The sequence below is a fragment of the Lissotriton vulgaris genome, chromosome 9 (assembly GCF_964263255.1).
Source record: "Lissotriton vulgaris chromosome 9, aLisVul1.2, whole genome shotgun sequence".
Classification (NCBI taxonomy): Eukaryota; Metazoa; Chordata; class Amphibia; order Caudata; family Salamandridae; genus Lissotriton; species Lissotriton vulgaris.
This window is the reverse complement of record NC_141697.1, coordinates 852,065,898-852,092,538: the sequence shown is the minus strand read 5'-3', so window position 1 is coordinate 852,092,538 and position 26,641 is coordinate 852,065,898. Positions and strand designations below refer to the sequence as shown.

Genomic DNA, 26,641 nt, shown 5'->3' with positions numbered 1-26,641 from the left:
ACATGTATTCATTGTGGGAAGACCATCTCCTATGGTGAACTGAGCATAAAGCTCATCGTCCTTGCTGGGGACAACCACAAATGCCCCAAAAAACCCCAATTTTTTTTTTTTTTTGCTCCAGTTGAGCCATTTTCAATTCCCTGTTTTTTCGTTTCTCCCAATGAAAAATCCAAAAAAATATAAAACTGTTCAGAAAACCCAAAAAAAGTAAAAAATGTTCAAAAAAACAATAAAAAAAATATAAAACAACAAAAAGACGAAAAAAACTGTTCTTTTTAGAACTACCTCCAATTTATAAAAAAAGGCTACATTTTTTAAAAACTCTGTCATTCTTCTTTCCCCATGGGCCGCTCCCCGGTGCGCGTACCGGGCGCTCTCCCCGCGCAAATCAAAAAATATATATATATATATTTTGCTCCGCGGGGCCCTTTTATAGCCCCCACATCAAACCTAGGGGGTCAGGGGGGGTCTACCCTGCCCCCTTATGGTCATTTCCCCCTTTTTTTCCACCTCTTGTGTCTCTATCCTACCGAGACACAAGATGGAGGCCGGTCCGGACTGTTTCGAATGTTTACAGACACCCGAGAGCCAATCAGCTTTCCGTGCGCACCTCGCGTGTCAACCCCACTGCGCTCCCCGGTGCGCGTACCGGGGCGCGGCCATAGATAGGATCAGGAAGGACTTTTAAAACGTAACAGATACCTGAGCCCTGAATACAACCCTGGCGCTGAAGAAGGCTACATAGAGGCCGAAATGCATTCGCCAACATCGAGGGTCATTCTGCTGAAATAAAGGTGTCTCCATCAGTTTCCCCGCTTGTGACCTCATTTCTTCATCTGAAGGATCAGATTTGCATGTTGCAGCGCGGTTTCCAGAGACGTGCTTATGAGGTCCCAGTAGCATTAAGATGGCCTTGGCACACCCTGGTTCCCGTTTCGATGGATTGTTTGCTTCCAAGTTATTGGAATTGCCACGGCCCACCAGCAGGCTCGGGAGAAATGAAAGCGGTGTAGAAATCATGAGATTTCTCGTTGGGCAAGGAGGATTTCCCCCAGAGTCCCCGCCGAAGATTAACCCGGAGGCTTGAAGGTTGCTGCGGTCAGGGGACGCAAGGAGACAGCCATAAATCAGCAGGATACATAGGGACTCACAATCTTGCTGATACTTGATCCACCCCCGCCATATTCAACCAGCCAGAAACACTGAACTCTGGGACTTGCAGGCGTTGTTCTACCGGCAGCCTGCGTGCACAAAAGTGATTGACACATACCTGGGGGGTGGAGCCTGCCATCCAATCACAGGATCAGGAAGGACTTTTAAAACGTAACAGATACCTGAGCCCTGAATACAACCCTGGCGCTGAAGAAGGCTACATAGATGCCGAAATTCATTCGTCAACATTGAGGGTCATTCTGCTGAAATAAAGGTGTCTCCATCAGTTTCCCCGCTTGTGACCTCATTTCTTCATCTGAAGGATCGGATTTGCATGTTGCAGCGCGGTTTTCAGAGACGCACTTATGAGGTCCCCGCAGCGTTAAGATGGCCTTGGCAAACCCTGGTTCCCGTTTCGACGGATCGTTTGCTTCCAAGTTATTGGAATTGCCACGGCCCACCAGAAGGCTCGGGAGAAATGAAAGCGGTGTAGAAATCATTAGATTTCTCGTTGGGCAAGGAGGATTTCCCACCGAGTCCCCACCGAAGATTAACCCGGAGGCTTGAAGGTTGCTGCGGTCAGGGGACGCAAGGAGACAGCCATAAAAGGGCAGGATACATAGGGACTCACAATCTTGCTGATACTTGATCCACCCCCGCCGAATCCAACCAGTCAGAAACACTGAACTCTGGGACTTGCAGGCGTTGTTCTACCGGCAGCCTGCGTGCACAAAAGTGATTGACACTTACCTGGGGGGTGGAGCCTGCCATCCAATCACAGGATCAGGAAGGACTTTTAAAACGTAACAGATACCTGAGCCCTGAATACAACCCTGGCGCTGAAGAAGGCTACATAGATGTCAAAATGCATTCGCCATCCTCGAGGGTCATTCTGCTGAAATAAAGGTGTCTCCAGCAGTTTCCCCGCTTGTGACCTCATTTCTTCATCTGAAGGATCGGATTTGCATGTTGCAGCGCGGTTTCCAGAGACGCGCTTATGAGGTCCCTGCAGCGTAAAGATGCCTTGGCACACCCTGGTTCCCGTTTCGACAGATCGTTTGCTTCCAAGTTATTGGAATTGCCACGGCCCACCAGCAGGCTCGGGAGAAATGAAAGCAGTGTAGAAATCATTAGATTTCTCGTTGGGCAAGGAGCATTTCCCACCGAGTCCCCGCCGAAGATTAACCCGGAGGCTTGAAGGTTGCTGCGGTCAGGGGACGCAAGGAGACAGCCATAAATCGGCAGGATACATAGGGACTCACAATCTTGCTGATACTTGATCCACCCCCGCCATATCCAACCAGCCAGAAACACTGAACTCTGGGACTTGCAGGCGTTGTTCTACCGGCAGCCTGCGTGCACAAAAGTGATTGACACTTACCTGGGGGGTGGAGCCTGCCATCCAATCACAGGATCAGGAAGGACTTTTAAAACATAATAGATACCTGAGCCCTGAATACAACCCTGGCGCTGAAGAAGGCTACATAGATGCCAAAATGCATTCGCCAACATCGAGGGTCATTCTGCTGAAATAAAGGTGTCTCCATCAGTTTCCCCGCTTGTGACCTCATTTCTTCATCTGAAGGATCGGATTTGCATATATATATATATATATATATTCCCACAACTCCTCCAACAGAAAGAGCGGAAGCCACAGCGGGGGACGATTTGGAAATGCCTTTATTTCAAACGTGGCATAATGCATTTCGGCCTCTGTCGGCCTTCCTCTGATGCATATTAATGTTCAGGAGGCAATGAGAACACCTGATTAAGTCCATCCTGCCCTATATATATATATATCCTACTGGCGGTCACCAGTAGGTAGGTATAGTTAGAACATAGTTTTCATAGGAAAAGCATTTTTTTGATTTATTAATACCTTTGGTGTCATTTGACAAATGTTCACGAAATTCTCCCAAAAAAAGGTCTGTCCAAGTCAGCTCCTATCTTGAATTTTTGGGGTTGATTCGTCAAGCAGGGGTTGAGAAAAAAAGGGGGTCTCAAAAAGTGTTTTCTCCATGTTCATTTTCATAAGAAATTTTATTACAGGCTACAGCCCAACTGCTGAACAGAATTATACCAAATTTGGCAAAAAGGTAGAGCTTGGTTTAGAAAGTAACCTTTTTTTAAATGGTGTAAATCTGTTCAGTAGTTGTTGAGAAATTCAAAAAATAAAAGTCAAAAAAATCAATTTCCCATAGGAAACTTTAGCCAAGGCTACAGCCCAAACTGCTGAACGGAATTACACCAAATTTGGCAAAAAGGTAGTGCTTGATTCAGAAAACAACTTTCTTTCAAATGGTATAAATCCGTTCAGTAGTTGCTGAGAAATTAAAAAAATAAAAGTTTTGATATCTGGGGCAGATAGTTTGCGCGCCCTCCCGATCAAGCGCTTCGCTGTGATTGGCTGCCAACACTCCAAACTAGGAAGTGTTGGCTCCCATCTTATGACTCAGTAGAACTGAGTCACAAGAAAACAATAGAAAAAAGATTAAAAAAGAAGAAGAAAAGGGGTTAGGGTAGAAACACCAAGACCCCCTAAGCATGCTCAGGGGGTCCCACAAGGACCCCTAGGCCCCCAAAAGATAAATATAGATATATTTCTTTACATTTCCGAATGCGCGCTGGGCATGCGCACCAAAACAGTGATACTGGAACTAAGTTTTAAGTTCGATGTAATGACATCAGCGGGCCAAATGCACAATCGTCATTACATTGAAAAAATAAATAAATAAATACCTCGGAAAGTTGGGGAAGCTCTTCCCTGCCTCCTGAGGCAAAAAAGGGAAATCCATCCGCTGTTTACAACAGAGGGATTATGCGATGGTGTGTCGAGGACATCACTGTTACATCCATGTCACCAAACTGGTTATTTTAGCCCCCCTTGATTTTTTGTAACTTACTCATGAGGATCGTATAAGACCCTGATCCCGAGGCACTGCACACAAGGAAGTATGCAAATTGTTGGCAGACGTTGTGGTCAAACCATGAATCTTGAATCATATTTGTATTCTTGGATGGGCGTGTCAATTGGTTTCTAATCCCCTCCAGGACTTCTTCAAAGGCTAATATCACCTGGTCTGGGGGGGCACTAGCATCTAGACAAATCATGACCTCTATATTGATATCATCAATCAGAGTATGAAGAAAGTCTTGTCCCTCTACCCTATCCCATTTTAGTATGTAGCCATTATTTCTAGCCAGGACAGGTTTTGGTACTAAATCTATCTGTATATAGTCACTAGACTCTCACCTCATAACAAAAGAAAGAAGAGCATGATCACTAAAAACCAATAAGTCAACCTCCTTATTGCTAAATCTAGCCCTTAGGGATTTAGAAGTAATTATAAAGTCAATTGTGGAGCCAGAATCAGGGATCCAGAAGTCTCATCTATAACTCCTGAAGATAAATTGACACTGTTTTCAATTCCCATTCCCCATTTAACTAGGATCCTAATTAAAGCTTCTCCATATGTGGGGCGTGGCCAAGCTTTACAATCTGGCTTATTCCTGCAGGCTATCCCATCTTACCTGCACTTCAATATCGTTTCCTGCTTCCCCACGGCGAGGGGAATCGATTGCTGCTGCTTCTGCTTTCCTGCTCTGCTGGGCGGCTGTGCTACGCCGTTGTGAGGCATCGTCTGGCCTGCGATCCGGCTCCCGTGTGGGCTGGGACGTCTTCCTCGGGGATCGCGCCACCTCCTGGCGCTGCCTGCTTCAGGCTGGGATCGGAGATCTAACCAACAAGTCCCTGGTTAGTGGTGCCGCCTTGGGGGGGCTATTGCTGGTGTGTTTGGCGGTCCGCGGGCCGATCCACCGGGTTTCGGGACACTTCAGCCTTGTTGCTGCCTTTTAGCCCCACCTCCCTCTGGCCATCTGTAATGGCGGCAGCCTCTGTCTGGACCCAGTGACGGGTAGGTGGTCGCCCCGCACTTACCCGCCTGCCTTGTCCCCTGAGTGGTGAGCACCCCCCTCATGCTGCACTTCCTCTGAGGCCCTGCTAGACTGGGACCCCCAGCATCGCTGTTACTGCGCTGCAACTTCTCCCTGGCGGCCCACCTGGACTCTGCCTGAGGCCCGCCTGCTATTTGGGCCCGAGCTTGCACTTCTCTATTGCCCCACCACCTGGCTCCTGTTTCTGTTGGAGGCCCCGGGCGCACATCTTGCGGGGCCTCTCCCTTGTGGTTTACCAGCGCCTGCCTTGTGTTGGGACCTACATTGGGCTCCTCGGAGCCCCACCTCCTGTGATATACGGTTGGCCCGGGTGCATACCTCGCTGGGCCTTGCCCTTGTGGATTTCCGGCACCGGCCCTGCGCTGGACCCGCACCAGGCTCTTCAGCGCTACATTGCCTGGCTCCTGTTACTTGTGGTGAGGCCCTGGGCGCACACCTTGCGGGGCCTTCCCATTGTGGGCTCCCGGCGCAGTCCTTGTGTTGGGCCCTGCGCCTGGATCCTGCTGCTAGTTGCTGTGGCCTTTGCGGGGGCCCTCTGGCATAGGGCGCCCTCCTTCTCCTGTTGCTGGTGCGTGGTGCTGTGGGTACCCACCGGATGCTGCCTGATTTGGGGGTCCTGTCTGTGCCTTGTCTCCTCCCCTTGGGGGGGCTCTCCTGTGCATGCTGCCAACATCGTGGGATTGGAAGTGTCCGCACCTGGCTATCTGCTCCTGTGTTTTCTCCCCCTGGACCTGCTCTCCTGTGTCCTTGGTGCCTAGCTGGGGTGCCCGGGGCTGCCATTTGGGCTGCTGACCTCTTTCTACTGCAAGCGGTGTCTTTTGCATCTCCCGTTGGCCTTTTTCCTGGTCTGATGGGTCTTTCATCATGGGGAAGACCGACCCAAAGCAGCCCAAGATTGCTTTTGATCTCCGGAGGTCTTCCCGACAGGACGGAGCAAGCTCTGAGGGTGCTGACTCTGCCTGTACAATGGATGCCCCCCCCAGTCGTGATGGTGATCTGAAAGCCATAATGCTCGATGTCAAGTCGACCGTGTCTTGTATCGCAACCCAACTGGACCAACTCTCTGCCTGTCTGGACTCGGTCAAGGCCTGTGTTGACTCTCACAACAATCGCTTGCTCCATGTCGAGTCCAGGGTGTCGGACGCCGAGGATGCTGCTACCCAAGACCGTCAGAAACTCCTTCAAATGAATAAAATCTTGGCGGTCATCTGGGAGAAGAACGAAGACTTGGAGGCCCGCTCCCGTCGGAGCAACCTCCGTATTACGGGCCTTCCGGAATCAACAAACATCGCAAGAATGGAGGACTTTGTCGAACAGTTGATAAAGGAACTCTTCGGTGGGGCTCTCTATCCAGTCTTCGTTGTGGAGTGCGCTCATCGCTCCCTTGGCCCGTGTCCAGGTTCCCGGGCTCCCTCCATGCCCCATCATTGCATGATTTCGGAATTTTCGGGATCGGGACGCCATTCTTCGAGCGGCAAGAGACAGGGGCACCATTAATCATCAGGGTAACAAACTCTCCTTCTACCCGGACTACACACTTACTGTGCAGGCGGCCCGGAGGGAGTTCCTCCCGGCCAAGCGCATTCTTCAGAAGCATGAGGTCGCTTAATCCCCGGCCTACCCTGGAAAACTGAGCGTCCATCAAGGGGCAAAAACACTGGTCTTTCAGGATCCAAGGGAGGCCCTCTCCTTTGCCAAGAAGCTTGACAAAGCTACCCGCTCCTCTCCTTCTAAATCTCAGACTGGCAGTGTAGATCGCTTAAGTGACAATGATTGAAGTGTGAACATTGGCTCTCATCTATTCTTGTTTTGTTCGATGCCTAACACCACCTAAGCTTGGCCACCCTGCTTTACTGCCTAGCCCTGCCCTGCCATGCCCCCATGGGATGATTCCCTATTCCAAAGTTGGATTTCCCTCTCCTAGTTGTGGGTTCCCAGGGTGGTGTGGGTGGGTTACTCAGCCTAATTGGGGGGTTGGAGTGGGCAGTGGGTTGGGGGGTTCTTGGTCGCTTGGGTTGTGGCGCGGGGGTTGTGGGTTGGGTCTTGGTCCGAGATGGTTGGGTTGGGGTGGGGTGGGGTTTCTTCCAGGGGTTCCCTCTTTCCCTATGGGGGAGGTGGCATCAGTTTGCCGCCGTATGTTTGTTAAGTACTGTTTTCACTAGTCTTGTTTTTTACACTCTACTGTGCTTCCTGCCTTGCCTTGTCTCAAGTCACAGGTTATCCCCTCTACGTGCTTACAGTGCGCCTCCGGTCCCTCCCCCCCTGCTTGTTGCACCTCCTGTCTGAGTTCATGGGGCATCACCCCTGCTCACCGGCGCGCTCTGCACTCCTGTGCTGCATCTGCTGGCTTTCTACTTGCGCAATCTCCCCATGCCGCCCTGTTGATGAAAGTCCCCATTGTGTTGCTCACACTTGTCTGCGGTGCCTGCCACCTACGCTGCATATCGCTGCAATTGGGACCACCTTCTTGAGACTATTGCCTCGGTTGGTGGCCCTCCTGCCTTGCGCTGCATAGCGTTACACTCTGGACCACCTCCCCATGAATGACGTCTGCTGGACCTGGAATGTCCATGGTCTGAATGACCACCGTAAGGCCAGACTGATCCACTCACACTTAGAGTGACACAGGTTGGACATATGCCTCTTACAGGAGACTCATCTTATGCCCGGATCCCTCTCCAGACTCCAAGCTGGATACTGGGGGAAATCCCACTCTTCTACCTACTCGGCTTATGCTAGGGGGGTTTCCATTCTGATACGCAGGGGTCTCCCTTGGCACACTGACCAGGCACTTATTGATCCGGAGGGCAGGTACGTTATCCTCCACGGCTTACTCTTGGCCCAGCCTGTGACGTTTGCCGCGGTCTATGGTCCCAACTTAGATGATCCAGACTTCTTTAATCATATTTGGCACCTCATTTCCACATGTGGCCCTGCAGCTGTAATCTGGGGAGGGGAATTTAATGTTACCCTATTGGTGTCCCTTGATCGGTCTGGCTCCTACACGTCCCACCCGTGGGCCACCGCGGCCCTCACATCCATTTTAACTGATAACCTTCTTTGCGATGCTTGGTGCCACCTTCGGCCTGATGCCCGTGAGGGTACCTGTGTTACTGGAGCGAGGGGCTGTTGGTCGCACATGGACTTCTGCCTGACTTCCCAGCCTGGCTCATCGATGCTGTCCACATGGCACGTACCTTTTCTGACCACCTACCGGTCCTGATCTGGCTCCGCCCTCCTCACTCTCCCCAACGCGCCTTCACCTGGAGTCTCCCCCGACAGGCTCTCTGGGACACTGTCTTTTGTGTGGAAATTCAAACGGCTATAACTAAATATTTTGACTTAAATATGGGATCTGTGGACTCAGCTTCGGTGCTGTGGGGGGGTTTAAGACCGTTATTCGGGGTGAATGTATTTCTAAACAGGCGGGTGTCCTCTGGTCCATCCGCACTACTTTGGCTAAGCTTGAGGCGGAAATCACAGACTTGGACGCCACCCAGGCTGCACGCCCTAATCCTGAAACATTGGCATTAATACGCAAAAACACACTGAATTCTCTGAAGAAGCCGACCGCGAATTATCCTTCTTGGGCAGGGAGGGTCGGGCCCGTCGTTTCAGTGAGGGCGACCGCCCTGGACGCACTTTTGCCAACCTCCTCCGTCCACCACGAACGGCTTCCTATATAACGGCCCTTAGTGTCAGTGGTTCTTGCAGGACGACCTCCCCGAAGGAAATTAAGTCCTGCTTCCTTGACTTCTATTCACAGCTATATTCTGCAGGTGCTCCTCCACCGCGGGAGGCCTTCGATCAATATTTTGCGCCCATTGCGCTGGTCTGGCTAGAGGACTATCACCGGAAATTTCTGGACGAACCATTCTCTAGGGAGGAAATATTCACTGCCATTAGTAGCTTACCTGGGGATAAGGCACCGGGCCGGGATGGCCTGCCGGCCTCATACTACAAAATGTATGCCGATCCCCTTGAACCACACTTGGCGGCTATGTATAATGAGTCCTTCGATAATGGTCTCTTTCTGCAGTCACTCCGTGAGGCAATGATAACTTTGCTCCTTAAACCCGACAAAATTGCTGACTGCCGCGATTCATAACGCCCCCTTTCCCTAATTAACATTGATAACAACATTTTCACTAAACTGATTGCCTCCCACCTCCTGTTAATTATGCCCCTTATTGCCCTTCCGGACCAATCTGGTTTTATTCCTGGCAGGGCCACCTCTCACAATCTTCGAACTTTTTTCTTTGTTTTACATCAAATCAATCCCAATCTTCCCGCAGTGGCTGCTCTACTGGACTCTACAAAGGCATTTGATACGCTTGAGTGGTCCTTTTAGTTTTACATCTTGCCACGCATGGGCTTCAGTGAGGTGTTTGTGTGTAGGATCCGGCTTCTCTACACCGATCCCTTGGCTCGTCTTCGTATCAATGGCCAGGTATGCGACCCCATTAGTATAGCCCGTGGCACCTGGCAGGGGTGCCCTTTATCGCCAATTCTCTTCGCCATAGCTATGGAGCCCCTGGCCGCAAGGCTCCGGCAGCACCACACCCCCAGAGGAATAAGTTTTTCTGCTCGCTCCCTTCTCGTCTCCATGTACGCGGACGATGTGACCCTATACGTCCGTCATCCTCAAGAAAACCTCAGCCCACTGGTCTGGGAAATTATACGTTTTGGCGGATTTTTCGGAATCCAGGTGAACTGGGGCAAGTCAGTGTGCTTTCCCTTGACTGATGCCACCAAGCCGTTCACACCGGACTTCCCGAATGAGTGGACCATGGGTCCCACACGCTAATTGGGCATCTGGTTGAGTAGGGACTTGGACGAACTGTGGAGCTCTAACTTTAGCCATGCAGTTGATTGGCTGGAATCTAGGATTCCATCTTGGAGCCGGCTTACGTTATCCCTTGCAAGCCGGATCGCAATCGCTAAGATAGTGGTTTTGCTGAAATTTCAAGACCAGTTTTTAACTATCCCCATCCCCCTAGCCTCTCATTTCTTTCGCAAATTACGCTCCCTCATCATCTCTCTCTTCTGGGCGGGTAAACAACCAAGAGGTGCATACACCATCCCCACCCTCCCCATGTCTGTCGGAGATATGGGCGCTCCAGATTTCAAGATCTATGCCTTGTGCGCCCAGGCCAGCTTTCTGCACTTTTGGATCCACCCTACCCCTTATCAATCTCACGTTGCTGTTGAGACGGATATAGCATCCCCCTGGCCCCTGTCCACAGCCTTGTTCATGCCGGTGGTGCGCCCGTGGGCGGAAGTCGATACGGTTGAGACACTACGCTGGACCTGGTCTGACTTTTGCCGGCTCTCCAATCTCCCCTTGCTTTCTGCTAACGCTGTGCCAATAGTAAACCACCCAGATTTTCCCCCACTTCAGCCTTCTGGCATGTCTAGGCACGTGACTTGTTTGGTTCTGCGGACGATGGCAGACCTTTACCCTGGGAACACTTTCTTCTCTCCTCATGACCCCTCGGGCACGGTGGACACGCTTTTATTCTACCAGCTTTGTGTTATATGCCGGAAACTACATTCCACAATCCCTCAGCCCCCACCTACCATGCTGGCATTGGACTTCATTTATGCATCCCCGTCCCCGCACAAATTAGTCACTAAACTATATGCTTTCACTCCGACGTCCACCTCTATTTCTTCGGATCGGGCACGGGTGGCTTGGGGCGCTGATTTAGGTATTGATATTGCACAGGCTGACTGGCTATATTGTTGCAACCAGACTAAGAAGCTGTCTCCCAATTACTGGCTCTGTCTGATACATTTTAAGTATTTGCATAGGTTGTACCGCACCCCCCGTCCAGCTCCACAGGCTTGGGCTCATTCCACAGAACACTTGTATGCGTTGCGCTGCCCCTGCTGTGGACTTTGCGCATTTGGAGTGACTGTGTCCTAGGGTTTCTGAATTCTGGCGGGAGGTGTGTTCCACTATTTCGGATATTACTAGCTCCACAGTGCATCCTGACCCCCCCCCCATGTGCATCCTTGGTTTTGTAAAATTCTGTCATGATGCTTCCCGACGCCTGATAGCGATGCTGCTGGTTCTGGCTAGGCGTAGGGTGGTCATGTGTTGGGGTTGTAGACCTACTCTTAGGGCTGAAAGCTGGCTGGAGGATGCTTCGCGGTGTCAAACTCTGTTGTCGGAGTTCTGGGACTTACTGCCCGCCAAGTCCCGACCGGTTGACATTTGGGGACCTCTGTTGACTTATCTCCGTTCTAGTCCCCACTCCAGTGGTGCTGCCTCTGCTGCGCTCCCCGCCGGCCCTGCACCCGCAGCGGCCGCCGGTGGTGGTCAGTGACTGCCTCCTCATTCTGTATTGGCCCCCGCCTTTTGGTACTCTCCACTGATCTTTTTTCCGTATGTGTCCTCTTATAAGGGAAGGGACCCGTGGTGGTGTCGCTGAGATTTCCATATTCACACATTCCTGTGTATTGCAAGGTGTAATCTACTGGGTTCTGACTGAATGACTTGATCTCTCCTGTGTTAATTTGAGATGCTATGTTGTACGGTGTACTGTGTCTGACTTACATTTTCTCAATAAAGGTTTTGAAGAAAAAAAAAGCCTCTCCATAAGTGGTATGTTTAAAATGTATAACCGGGTCCCGATGACAATCTGTTACCCCACACGCAATATTGTCCAATAAATTACGAATTCTGATATTAAAATCACCCATTCAAAAAATTCTTAATGTTTTAGGGTGTTGGGCACTAATTTCACCAATCTCCATTTCCAATTCCATTTCCATACTATCCATCATCCCCTCAAATGTATTATTATAAAAAATGATTATTAATATGTCCCAATCTTCCTGGTCCTCAAATATTAGACAATGGAAATATACTGAATCATTGAAAAAGCTTTAGTATTTAGAACAGTATTCGCCACCAATGTCACTAATCCACCTTTTGCCCTGCCTGCTTTAGGTGGAACCGCCAATGTTTGATAAATTACAAAACCATCCATCAATATTGGTGCTACCGCCCAGGTTTACTGGAGGCACACAATATCATATTTATTTATTTCATATTTCCACTCTTTTTCATCCCTCTTATGACAGAAAACTGCTATGTTCCAGGTAATTAGCTTAATTTTTTTCAATCCCTCCTTACCCTTCACATACCACTCAGTTGCCCTATCTTTTCTATTACCCTGGCCCGAGAGTCAATCACATTAATTTAAACCCTCTAATGGGCAAACACATTGTTAGCAATAACTTAGTTAGGTCCTCTCAGGGGTTACAACTCCCGGTAGTAGCTCATCATATTATCTTCTGCCCATGCCTGGGTACTGCAAACGTTTGTAAAAAATAACATAGATTGGATATATATCAGTGTTCCTATTGGATGCTAACCGGGCCATATATTTACCCACCAGCTGTACCAGATAGGCTTAATAGCCTTCCATTTCTGCTGATTCCCACCATTTCTGGTATACTTAATAAGACAAATCATGTTATCGAAAGGTGCTTGGTTCAGCCCAAGAGTTAAATTGAGGATTTCTGGGTTATAATCACTTAGGACGCAGCTTTGGATATGAAAATTATATACCATACTACCCCAGGGCTTAGATAGTACAATGAAATCAATTAGTGAACCCTTGCCTCTGCCCATAAATGTTACCTGCTGTGAAACTTCAATGGCTCCAGGTCATGGCTAAACATAAGATCTTAAACACTCAGCAACCTGCTCAGCTTTTTTTCTACAAGGATTGAGTGTAAAATGCAGAAGATTAGAGTAGCCATCACCAAAGATGCCACAAACATTATCATCAGTAATACGACAAAGTCTGAGGCTAAAATCCTCTGTTCATACTGAGGTAACTGTCTCTGGTTCATATGCCAGGGAATGAATAATTTGAGTGTCTGCACAGGCTTAAATCACACAATTATAAAATTTGCTACACCCACACATAGGGGGTCATTAGGATTGCGGTTTTTCCGCATCCTCCTGGCCGGCGGAAGTGTCCGCCGGCCCGGAGGATGCGGAAACACCGCTGCGGAGCCTTCAAAGACCCCCCGCCAGATTAGGATGACTGGGGGGTCAGGAAGACTGTCCGCCGCTTTTCCGCCGCGGTCGCCTTATGACCGCGGCGTGAAAGCGCTAATATGGAGGCGGTGTCTAACAGACACCGCCAGCCATATTAGGATGGGGGTGAACAGATGCCTTTCCGCGGCTGCTTCTCCGCTGTGGAAAGGCATACAGTGATTTCTTTGGGGGCCTGTTGCGGGCCCCCAGGGTGACAGGGGGCTGGGGGGTGCACTTGGGGGGTACCTATGGTACCCCCCTGCATTTGCATGCACAAAGCGGCAGGCACCGCGTGGTGCCTGCCACTTTGTGCATGCAAATGGGAAGCATGCATTTTTAACATTGCGGCGGATGCTGCTTCAAGCAACACCCGCCGCAATCTTAAACATACAGGATGTGACCGCCAAGGTGACGGTCACATCCTAATTTGCACGGAGGTCCGCCGCTGCCCCTGCGGTCGGTCCCTCCTCCTCTGGGGTGGCGGACGGACGCAGGGCCGTCCGCCATCCCTATGGGGCCCAGAGTTCGTACAAAATGGTACAATGAGGTTAGAGTAAATAGATACAATTTTGAGCTCATAAGTTTTGCAGGATCCTCCACAATACAGCTTCTCGAAGCATCATTCAAACTTACATTTATATGGAACACAACAAGATACATTGGTCCAGCCTGTACTCTGCAAGCGCTTTCTTAGATTCATTACCAATTAGAACATTCTGCAATGATTACACCAAAATAAACATTTGCTCTCATGATAAAATAAAAAAACAGAACATCATGTTCAACAGCATTGAAATTCAGCTTGCCTAGAAATAGAAGTTCAGGTGTCATGAAGCAAAATGGCATCCAAAGTTAGCCCTTTTAAACACAGACCTAAATTAGCTTTGGCTAATCTAAGTGTGAATAATACACAGTTAATAACATAAGCGTGTTTCCATGTTAATGTTGATATAATGCAAAAATATTAAGGCCCTGTCTTTTTAAATACTATGGGCCCGATTCACAGAACTAACTTAAGACAAAATCCTAAACTTACTACTTTTGGTATTCACAGAAGTTAGGATTTTGTCTTAAGACAGACTTAAGACAGACGTAAGTTAGGATTCTCTCTTAAGTCTGTCTTAAGACAAAATCCTAACTTCTGTGAATACCAAAAGTAGTAAGTTTAGGATTTTGTCTTAAGTTAGTTCTGTGAATCAGCCCCATAGATGTAGCTACAGCCCTAGTCATGGCTCTGATACCCTAACTGATTCTCTTGTACTCCGACATTGACTGGGCAGTAGTGGAAACCTGTGAGACCTCCATTAAAGGTCTACAATGCTGCAACCTGCTTATCTAGTAATAGTCTATGTTATTGTTGTCTAATGACTTGTGCCTGACTTCAAGGACACCTCACTTACCTGCTCCATTCTGATGAGGAAGCAGTCAATGTAGTCTCGAGGATTGCTGAGATTCAGAGTCCCTTGATGAATTTTCACTGCCTTTTCAGCGAAGGCCTTAAGATCTAGTAGGTGTTTAAATATTTTGGGATGAGGTCCTGGTAGAAAATCCATCACACGTGGATATGTGTCATACATCTAGGCAAAGGGTATATATAGTAAAAGGCATGTTATACATTTTCTTTTTCTACGTTTTTTATTTCATATTTTTATACATTGCCATAAACTGTCTTGGTGCTTGTTAGAAATTGGGTCTGTAGTTGACAGGTTTTACGCTGTCCAAATAGGGGCAACAATCCTAGTCAGGGTAAACTAGATACATATAAAAGATAACCTGTGCTCACCCTCTGGTAGCTTGGCATAGAGCAGTCAGGATTATCTAAAGAGACAATGTGTAAAGTATTTGTGCAAAACACATACAGTAGCACAAAGGAGAAAAATACAAAAATACTCTAAGCAGGGTTATTAAAATAGAGAATATTTTTATGAGAACATCATGACCAACACATCAAAAATGCAACTAGTACAACCAGAGTTGAATAAGCCTGTATGGTTGTCAGAGTGTGCGGGTGGGTAAGATGGTGTGTGACTGCCTGTATAGATGAGAGAGTGGGTGAGTGTTAGATTTGGCATCTTTGGAGTGGTTTACCCTGACTTTTTGCCTATACCTCCTGTATTTTTGATGCTGAGCTGGATCTCGTTTTTGCTGGCTTAGATACTTTGGGCACTTTGCCACTGCTGATCAGTGTCAAAGTGCAAATGCTACCTGTGTGTATTGTTATAACAATTGGTTCTCCCTGATTTGGCATATTTGATTTACTAGTAAGTCCCCACTAAAGTGCACTGTGTGTGCCAGGGCCTGTAAATCAAATGCTACTATTGGTCCTACAGCACTGATTGTGCCACGCACATGAGCAGCCCTGAAAAGGTATCTCAGATCTGCCACTGCAGTGTCTGTGCACTATTTGTTAACTGCCATGTCGACTTGGCAAGTGCACCCACTTGCCAGGTCCTAACCTTCCCTTTTCTTACATGTAAGGCACACCATAGTAGTCCCAAGGTACCCCCATGAGCAGGGTACAGTGCATGTGAAAGGTAGGACATGTACTGGTGTGTGTGTGAAATACCCTGATAGGGAAATAGTGCCATTTTAATTTTTCACTATTGAAAGGCTATCTTGCCCCATAGGATAGAATAGGAAATATGTTGTAACATCTTACAAGTATAACTTCCCATTGGGACAAGATAGAGAAATAAAGTGTTGGCTCTTTGAACTCAGAATGTAATAACCCATCTTTTAGCCAAGATGGTTTTTAAATTGTGAGTTTGAAAATTCCACTTTTAGAAAGTAGGCATTTTCTAGTTTAACCATTCTCTTTGCCTCTGCCTGTTTGCATATAGACTGTATGGTTTTGGAATGACAGGGCCTGGGGATCTCCATTCATTGTAGACAGCCACTGGGGGTTGAGGTGTTCCTGGCCCTTTCTGGATGAGTCAGAGCTCAGCTGAACGGGGCTTGGGAGTATTTAGAGTAGTGGGAGCCGATTTCCCTGCACCTGAATTGGGCCTGTCTCCATTACACAATGCTGTCTCCACCCCCTGTGGTCATACTGTACCAGTGAGAACAGAACTGGTTTGGAATGGGCACAGTGGCCCTTGCACAAAGAGAACAAACACATTTTGGGGTATAAGATAAGTATTACACCAGAAACCCCAGAAATGTAGATCACTTCTGCACTCAAGAGGAACGTTTGCCAAAGAGAAGAGCTGAAGAGCTGTGAGGAGGAGTACTGCCCCTTTGCTGTGTGCTGTGTGGGGTTTAAGTATGGGCGGAACATCCGTTACGCTCGCGGATTTTGCAGATTTTCGGTAAATTCGCAATCCGCAAGATTTGCGAATTTCCCGCAAAATCCGCAAATTCGCACGCAGCGGATTTTTTTTTTCTTGGTGATACAATTTTGCGGCGCGCAGCGTTTATCATCGTTTGCCGAATTACTTTTCTTGATATTTTGCGAGTGCTGCGCCATTTTGGATCTTGCTGCGGGATCCCGCGGGAATTTGGCAAGCGCGATTACGTAATCGCGGCTTGCCAACGACGCGAGTACGCCGTGATCACGTCTCGCGGTACTTCGCAATTGCGAGCTTTGAGATGCGGCGAGCAGCAATAATCTCGCACACGCGAAAATATAAAATTTGCAATTCTGCACAAGAAATCCACCAGCAAGCAGCATAAACCTTCTTGAAATGCTGATTTTTATCTGAATAACTCCTTAGGTTGACATTTGCCTGCACTTTTTTTGCGAGGAGTCCATTTTGGGGAGGGGGGGGGTGGGAGGAAGGAAGTGCCCCACAGTCTTCAACTTCCTGTTCCTGTCCAGCAGGCTCCTCCCAGTGCTTTGTCCATCTCCTGGTCACTTTTCATTTGGATCTGGAGCGGGAAGGATTACTTTTTGTGGATGCTGCTGGATATTTGGATTTGAGGCCTTTTTGACTTTCTTTGGATCACTTTTGGATTAGAAATTTCACAAGTAAGTTTGTTTGGGGCATTACAGTTGCTGCGAGTACAATTTTGGAATTTTCGATTTTTGGGCTGTTTTGGGGCCTTTTGCCCAGGGGTACTCAGTGGTGGGTGCACTGAGTCTTTCTGTGGGGTGTTTTGAATTTAAACATCATGGAGGGGCTGGGTGGCTTGGGATTGTGCTGATTTTTCTATGATTTTCGTTTTTTTGGCCTGTTGTGGCCTTTTCACCCGGGGTAGTGAGTGGTGCATGTGCCTAGTCTTTCTGTGGGTTGTCTTGAATTTAAACATCATGGAGAGGCTGGGTGGCTTGGGATTGTGCTGATTTTTCTGTGATTTTCGTTTTTTGGGCCTGTTGTGGCCTTTTCACCCGGGGTAGTGAGTGGTGCATGTGCCTAGTCTTTCTGTGGGTTGTCTTGAATTTAAACATCATGGAGGGGCTGGATCATGGCATGGGATTGTGCTGATTTTTCTGTGATTTTCGTTTTTTGGGCCTGTTGTGGATGGACAGGCCATGTGGTTGGGGGCCATTTTGAGTGCTGCTACAGGCCCTGGCCATGTGCTGTGATGGAGGGGGCCATTTTGAATGCAGGGAGTGTTCTCAGGCCTGCACCCATTTTGCCTAGCTTTCATCCAATATGCCCAGGGCCCAGGGGTAGTGAGTGGTGCATGTGCCTAGTCTTTCTGTGGGTTGTCTTGAATTTAAACATCATGGCATGGGATTGTGCTGATTTTTCTGTGATTTTCGTTTTTTGGGCCTGTTGTGGATGGACAGGCCATGTGGTTGGGGGCCATTTTGAGTGCTGCTACAGGCCCTGGCCATGTGCTGTGATGGAGGGGGCCATTTTGAATGCAGGGAGTGTCTCAGGCCTGCACCCATTTTGCCTAGCTTTCATCCAATATGACCAGGGCCCAGGGGTAGTGAGTGGTGCATGTGCCTAGTCTTTCTGTGGGTTGTCTTGAATTTAAACATCATGGCATGGGATTGTGGTGATTTTTCTGTGATTTTCGTTTTTTGGGCCTGTTGTGGATGGACAGGCCATGTGGTTGGGGGCCATTTTGAGTGCTGCTACAGGCCCTGGCCATGTGCTGTGATGGAGGGGGCCATTTTGAATGCAAGGAGTGTTCTCAGGCCTGCACCCATTTTGCCTAGCTTTCATCCAATATGCCCAGGGCCCAGGGGTAGTGAGTGGTGCATGTGCCTAGTCTTTCTGTGGGTTGTCTTGAATTTAAACATCATGGCATGGGATTGTGGTGATTTTTCTGCGATTTTCGTTTTTTGGGCCTGTTGTGGATGGACAGGCCATGTGGTTGGGGGCCATTTTGAGTGCTGCTACAGGCCCTGGCCATGTGCTGTGATGGAGGGGGCCATTTTGAATGCAGGGAGTGTTCTCGGGCCTGCACCCATTTTGCCTAGCTTTCATCCAATATGCCCAGGGCCCAGGGGTAGTGAGTGGTGCATGTGCCTAGTCTTTCTGTGGGTTGTCTTGAATTTAAACATCATGGCATGGGATTGTGCTGATTTTTCTGTGATTTTCGTGTTTTGGCCTGTTGTAGTGGCCTTTTCACCAGGGGTAGTGACTAGTGAGTGTTGCATGTGCCTAGTCTTTCTGTGGGGTGTCTTGAATTTAAGCATCATGGAGGGCATGGGATTGTGCTGATTTTTCTCTTTTTTTTTTGATTTTTTTGGGGTGTATAACTGAACTGATGTTCCTCTGTCTTCCATTGTTTTTAGGCGCACAAGACTCAAGAGAACCACCAGTGCCAGGAAGAAGTCCTTCAGCGGTGTGTGTGTGCAGCATAACGTCACGCGACGTCACGTCTGGCCTCAGACAACTCTACAATTCGTGCAACTGCGGCCTGCTGTCTGACCTGCTCTGAAGAAGATGGCCCCAAAAAAAGGTCTCCGTAGCTCCTCCAGCAAGAAAGTTGCTAGTAAGGAGCAGAAGAAGCAAGTTACCAAGGAGGCCTGTGTGCCGGCCGCCACGTTTTTTGGGAGCAAAAAAAACGCCTGCAGCAGCAGCAGGATCTGCTGGGGACCAAGCTGGGAGCAGCACCCCCGCTCCATTGGGTTCAGTGCCTCCACCACCACGCCAACTTAAGTCAAAGCCCTTGAGTGCTTCAGAGGCAGTCAGTGTACTTCTCCAATCACCATCGACCAGTGATGTTGGCTCATCGCAAGAAAGTAGCAGCAATGTCCCTGAATCAACACAGGTTGTTGTAACTCATCTGACAAGTGTTGAGCAACCGCAGCCGCAACAACAACATGTGCAAGTAGTACAAGCCCAAGTACATGTGGAAGGAGAGGCAGCGCAAGGAGATGCGCAAGCAGAGGTGCATGGAGGGTCACAAGTGCCCACAATAGTTGTTCCTCCCGAAGTAGGGGCACATCAGGAAATTGACAATCAGACCGAGGTATCATTTGAGGAAGCCACTCCTCCTGATGATCATTCATTGTCTTCCACATCCCTAGCAAGGAAAAGATCAAGGGGGTGTCTACATCTTCTTCAAGCCCACCTCCTACTGATGATCTGGATGATGATTGGGTACCACCACGGCAGCCTGGGAGTGAGGCACACCATGATCTGACAAAGATACCTAAGCGTAAAAGGAAGGTCATCGAAAAACTCATGGCTATGGAGTGTGATGAGGCTCAACAAGAAGTGACGCATACTGCTGCTGATGAAACCTCTCACGACGACGAGCCAGTCATCATAAAGGTCACTGCAGCCCCAGCAGGCATGCAGCAAAGAGACATTTTGACCCTATCCCGAGAAGCTGCTGAGCGTGATGATGATGTCGACGAGGAGTCAATGGAAACACAACAATCATTGGATTTGGAGTTAACTAGTACACCAACACCTACCGCTTCCATATTTCTTCCTCGCAAGAAGGGACTTCCATCCACCTCGACCTCAATTAGTGGTGGTGAAAGTGCAAAACGTACTGAAGTTCGGCAATCCACATCCTCCACTTCATCTGGCATTAGCAGCAGGACCACCACCACCAGTATCGCCGCCTCCTCCGGCCCCCAAAGACATTTCAAGTCTCCAGTTTGGGACTTCTTTAGTGTTTGCCCAAAAAAGAAAAACGTAGCCATTTGTAGCATTTGTAAGCTTCGAGTTAGTCGTGGTAAGTTTGGTACCAACTATGGTACCGGAGGCCAGAGAGGTCATCTTAGGAGAGCGCACCCTGTCCAATGGTTTGCGCACCTAGAGGCGGTCAAGGAAGCCCGAATTACACGTAATGAAAACGTTGATTTTTCATCTGATGATGACGAGGAGGAAGAAGACGATTCAAACACTTCACTTACACCCAGTACCCCTGTCAGCAGCACACCCCATGTGAGCCACACTAAGAGTGTGGGAGAGAGTGAGACATCAATGCGAAAAAGTTCATCAGAGAGCGTAACTGGGTCGAAGATATCATCATCATCCCGTAAATCCTTGGTCCAGGGCAACATTAAAAAGATGTTGTTTACAGAAGCGCAATATGAACGCAACCACCCACTGACGCGTCTGTATAACACTAAGCTGGCTAAAATGCTAGCTCTGGACCTTCTCCCTTTTTCTTTTGTAGAAGGGGTTGGTTTTCTAGAATTAGTGGCAGCGCTCTGCCCTAAATGGAAGGTTCCTAGCCGGTTCTATTTTGCCCGAGTTGCGGTTCCAGCACTACATGAAGATGTTCTGAAGGTGATTGGGGCAGCTTTGCAGAAGAGTGCTGTTCACACTATACATCTGACAACAGACATGTGGACCAGTGGCGCAGGCGCTGATTACATGTGCATCACTGCACTCTGGGTCTCTTTTTCAGGGGCTAAAGCAAAGCTAAACGCAAGTGTTGACGCGGACATTGTTTTTAAAGCTGCTCGGAAACATGCAACACTAGCCATGTTTGGTTTGGAGAAACGTCACACAGCAGAAAACATTTTGGATGTCTTTAACACAAAGGTCCTTAAGTGGCTGTCCCCAAAAAAACGCCAGGTTGGTTATGTTTCCACGGACAATGGCGCCAATATAGTTAAGGCCATGAGGCTGGATGAGTATTTCAGAGTGCCGTGTTTGGCGCACTGTATAAACCTGGTTGTCCAAAAATTCTTGGGTAATAAAGACAGTGCAGCGTACAGAGTATTGGACACCTGCCGAAAAATGTGCAACCATTTCAGCCATTCTTTTAAGGCTAGGAAGCAGCTGAGGAGCCTGCTATATCAACGTCAAATGCCAGTGAAAGCACTCATCCAGGAGGTGGTAAAACGTTGGAACTCAACCTTCTACATGCTTGAGCGTCTGTATGAGCAGTATACGGTACTCGATCAATATTTCTTAACAGAGGGTACAGCTCAGGAGGACCTGAGGATGGGTGCAGCGCAATGGAACATAGTTCAAAGCCTGACACGCATGCTTCGTCCTTTTGAGTTCTTCACGCGTGCAGTAAGCAAGGAGGACTGTAATTTGGGAAAAGCTATCCCATTGTTGTACATGCTGGAGCACCAACTGAAGGAGGTGTGTTCTGTGTTTGAAAAAGATGTAAAAAACCAAGACTCTTTTGTTCTGGCTGAGAAATTATTAGAGCTCCTACAAGGTGATGAACGTCTTAAAATGATCCACTCAGAACAGCATTACATTTGTGCTACTAATCTGGATCAACGCTACAAAAAGGCGCTGGCAGGCCAAGCATTCTTTCCTTTTGATGATGAACATGTTCCAAAGTACAAACGTTGGCTAGCCTTGTCAGCCAAGAGGTTTGAAAGAGAACGGCAGAAAATTGAAGGAAATGGCAGTACACCAGCATCAGCAGGCCATCCCCAGTCAAAACAATCCACTTCTGCACCTGTGGCTGTGGCACAAGTGACCTCTCAGCCGTTAAAGACACCGGCAACCGGATCATCTGCACCAGACACAACAGAAACATTGGAGGCTGAAGAGGATTGGCTAGCTCGGCTTGGGTTTGGTTCTCAAAAGGTCAGAGGCACAGCAACAGCTAAGCAAAGTGGAGGAACCTTGGATGAGGACCTTGAGTCGGTGGTGAAGGACTATCTGAATGACTCAACAGAGGTCTATGTTAATGCTGACCCATTGGCGTATTGGCATGGGAAAAAAGAATTGTGGCCACAGCTCACCAACCTGGCTTTAAACTACTTGTCTTGCCCACTCACAAGCGTGTCTTCTGAACGTGTTTTCAGTGCTGCTGGTGGCATTGTAACTTCCAAACGGAGCCGCCTCTCTCCCAAAAATGTGGAGAGGTTAACAATGATCAAGATGAATCAGCACCTCATACCACCAGATTTCAGAGTACGAGAAAGCGCGCCGGATGAAGACGAGGTGGCCAGCAACATAGATGAGGGAATTTCTACTCTGTCAGGTGACACTGAGCTCACCCTGCCTGAATTCGCAGAGTATGATGACAAAGCCTTATTCTTATTCCTGGACCGTGATACCGAGCCCTGAAAATGAGACAACGAATCAATAACTTTCTTTTTCGTCCTTATTCACTTTTATTCCTGTGTGTCTGTCTTTCTTTGTTGTGCACAGTTAATATAATTCAAACTTTAATCAGATAATCACAAAAACAAGCCCATCAGCAGAACTGTCTTCACTTGTTTGCTAATCGATTTGAAGGTGCCGCAGTCTGCATTCCTCAGGTTCACAAGTTCAGAAGAACATGCTCCTCTATCCTCCTCCTCCAGACTCCTATTTCCATCAAAGCAGAGGGCTGGTTTACGCCCAATGAAGAAAGACTCAGCACTTGTGGGGGTGTTGTTCTACCTCTTTGCAGGTGAGTTGACGGCTCTGGGGCCATTGTTGGGAAGCTCTAATACCGGATAAAAGTGGTTTGGACCAAATCCGAGGCGCAATTTTTTTAGTGTTTTTGCTGACTTGCTTGCCTTTGAGGTGCTCTTAGGGGGGGTTCCGTCTGTTTGTGGGTGAGTTTCGGGGTCTGTCAGCACTGCTGGGACACTCTAATCTTGATTGCATTTGCTTTTCAGGAAATCCGTGGTGGCAACCCCGACTTATGGCCTAGCTACGCAGCGCGTTTGGACCGAAGGCCGAGAAATATTGTAAGTAGGAGATGTTGCTTTTTGCCTGTTTGGGGGTGTTATGCTTTTTGGCGGGTGGGTTGGCGGGTCTTGGGGCATTCCTGGGAAGGTCTAATACCGGGTAGAAGTGGTTGGGACAAAATCCACGCCGATTTTTTTTGTTGCTAATTCTGACATTTTGCTCAATGTAGGGTTTTCGGGGGCCTGTTTGGGGGGCTTCCTGGTGTTTGTGGGTGAGTTTCGGGGTCTGGGAGCACTGCTGGGACACTCTAATCTTGATTGCATTTGCTTTTCAGGAAATCCGTGGTGGCAAACCGGACCTATGGCCTAGCTACGCAGCGCATTTGGACCGAAGGCCGAGAAATATTGCAAGTATGAGATTTTGCTTTTGGCCTGTTTGGGGGTGTTATGCTTTTTGGCGGGTGGGTTGGTGGGTCTTGGGGCATTCCTGGGAAGGTCTAATACCGGGTAGAAGTGGTTGGGACAAAATCCAGGCCGATTTTTTTTTGTGCTATTTCTGACATTTTGCTCAATGTATCGTTTTCGGGGGCCTGTTTGGGGGGCTTCCTGGTGTTTGTGGGTGGGTTTCGGGGTCTGGGCGCACTGCTGGCTATATATACTTTACTTTGCAAGAGGTTTGAAGCAAATCCATGGTGGCAGAGGGGAGTTAGGGCCTAGCTGCAGAGCGCGCACGGAGTGATTTGGGAAATTTGGAAAAAAATGACAAAGTCCCCATTTTTGTACTTTTGCTCTTTGGCTGTTTGGGAGTCTTCTACTCGTTTTCTCCTGGGTTGACGGCTCTGGGGCCATTGCTGGGAAGCTCTAATACCGGATAAAAGTGGTTTGGACAAAATCCACGCCGATATTTTTTTGCTATTTCTGACATTTTGCTCAATGTAGCGTTTTCGGGGGCCTGTTTGGGGGGCTTCCTGGTGTTTGTGAGTGAGTTTCGGGGTCTGGGAGCACTGCTGGGACACTCTAATCTTGATTGCATTTGCTTTTCAGGAAATCCGTGGTGGCAAACCGGACCTATGGCCTAGCTACGCAGCGCGTTTGGACCGAAGGCCGAGAAATATTGCAAGTATGAGATTTTGCTTTTGGCCTGTTTGGGGGTGTTATGCTTTTTGGCGGGTGGGTTGGCGGGTCTTGGGGCATTCCTGGGAAGGTCTAATACCGGGTAGAAGTGGTTGGGACAAAATCCAGGCCGATTTTTTTTTGTTGCTATTTCTGACATTTTGCTCAATGTAGCGTTTTCGGGGGCCTGTTTGGGGGCTTCCTGATGTTTGTGGGTGGGTTTCGGGGTCTGGGCGCACTGCTGGCTATATATACTTTACTTTGCAAGAGGTTTGAAGCAAATCCATGGTGGCAGAGGGGAGTTAGGGCCTAGCTGCAGAGCGCGCGCGGAGTGATTTGGGAAATTTGGAAAGAAATGACAAAGTCCCCATTTTTGTACTTTTGCTCTTTGGCTGTTTGGGGGTCTTCTACTCGTTTTCTCTGGGTTGACGGCTCTGGGGCCATTGCTGGGAAGCTCTAATACCGGATAAAAGTGGTTTGGACAAAATCCACGCCGATTTGTTTTGTTGCTATTTCTGACATTTTGCTCAATGTAGCGTTTTCGGGGGCCTGTTTGGGGGGCTTCCTGGTGTTTGTGGGTGAGTTTCGGGGTCTGGGAGCACTGCTGGGACACTCTAATCTTGATTGCATTTGCTTTTCAGGAAATCCGTGGTGGCAAACCGGACCTATGGCCTAGCTACGCAGCGCGTTTGGACCGAAGGCCGAGAAATATTGCAAGTATGAGATTTTGCTTTTGGCCTGTTTGGGGGTGTTATGCTTTTTGGCGGGTGGGTTGGCGGGTCTTGGGGCATTCCTGGGAAGGTCTAATACCGGGTAGAAGTGGTTGGGACAAAATCCAGGCCGATTTTTTTTGGTGCTATTTCTGACATTTTGCTCAATGTAGCGTTTTCGGGGGCCTGTTTGGGGGGCTTCCTGGTGTTTGTGGGTGGGTTTCGGGGTCTGGGCGCACTGCTGGCTATATATACTTTACTTTGCAAGAGGTTTGAAGCAAATCCATGGTGGCAGAGGGGAGTTAGGGCCTAGCTGCAGAGCGCGCGCGGAGTGATTTGGGAAATTTGGAAAGAAATGACAAAGTCCCCATTTTTGTACTTTTGCTCTTTGGCTGTTTGGGGGTCTTCTACTCGTTTTCTCCTGGGTTGACGGCTCTGGGGCCATTGCTGGGAAGCTCTAATAGCGGATAAAAGTGGTTTGGACAAAATCCACGCCGATTTTTTTTTTGCTATTTCTGACATTTTGCTCAATGTAGCGTTTTCAGGGGCCTGTTTGGGGGGCTTCCTGGGGTTTGTGGGTGGGTTTCGGGGTCTGGGCGCACTGCTGGCTGTATATACTTTACAAGAGGTTTGAAGCAAATCCATGGTGGCAGAGGGGAGTTAGGGCCTAGCTGCAGAGCGCGCGCGGAGTGATTTGGGAAATTTGGAAAGAAATGACAAAGTCCCCATTTTTGTACTTTTGCTCTTTGGCTGTTTGGGGGTCTTCTACTCGTTTTCTCCTGGGTTGACGGCTCTGGGGCCATTGCTGGGAAGCTCTAATACCGGATTAAAGTGGTTTGGACAAAATCCACGCCGATTTTTTTTTTGCTATTTCTGACATTTTGCTCAATGTAGCGTTTTCAGGGCCTGTTTGGGGGGCTTCCTGGGGTTTGTGGGTGGGTTTCGGGGTCTGGGCGCACTGCTGGCTGTATATACTTTACTTTGCAAGAGGTTTGAAGCAAATCCATGGTGGCAGAGGGGAGTTAGGGCCTAGCTGCAGAGCGCGCGCGGAGTGATTTGGGAAATTTGGAAAAAAATGACAAAGTCCCCATTTTTGTACTTTTGCTCTTTGGCTGTTTGGGGGTCTTCTACTCGTTTTCTCCTGGGTTGACGGCTCTGGGGCCATTGCTGGGAAGCTCTAATACCGGATAAAAGTGGTTTGGACAAAATCCACGCCAATTTTTTTGTTGTTGCTATTTCTGACATTTTGCTCAATGTAGCGTTTTCGGGGGCCTGTTTGTGGGGCTTCCTGGTGTTTGTGGGTGAGTTTCGGGGTCTGGGAGCACTCCTGGGACACTCTAACATTGATTGCATTTGCTTTTCAGGAAATCCGTGGTGGCAAACCGGACCTATGGCCTAGCTACGCAGCACGTTTGGACCGAAGGCCGAGAAATATTGAAAGTATGAGATTTTGCTTTTGGCCTGTTTGGGGGTGTTATGCTTTTTGGCGGGTGGGTTGGCGGGTCTTGGGGCATTCCTGGGAAGGTCTAATACCGGGTAGAAGTGGTTGGGACAAAATCCTCGCGGAAAAGCCTTTTGGCACTTTTTGTAACTTAGGGTTCGTTAGGGTTAGCCCTAGCAGCAGGATTGCATGTGTTTCGGGGTGTTCTAGATTTTTGCAACTGAGTTCTGGGGTCTTAGAGCACTCGTGAGAATGTG

At 48.6% G+C, this 26,641-nt stretch overlaps 1 pseudogene; it reads right to left on the bottom strand.

Annotated features, from left to right (window-relative positions):
* LOC147692357 (cytochrome P450 2G1-like) overlaps window positions 1-14,742 on the bottom strand; it is a 271,952-nt pseudogene extending 257,210 nt beyond the window's left edge.
* Between the last annotated feature and the right edge of the window lie 11,899 nt (window positions 14,743-26,641).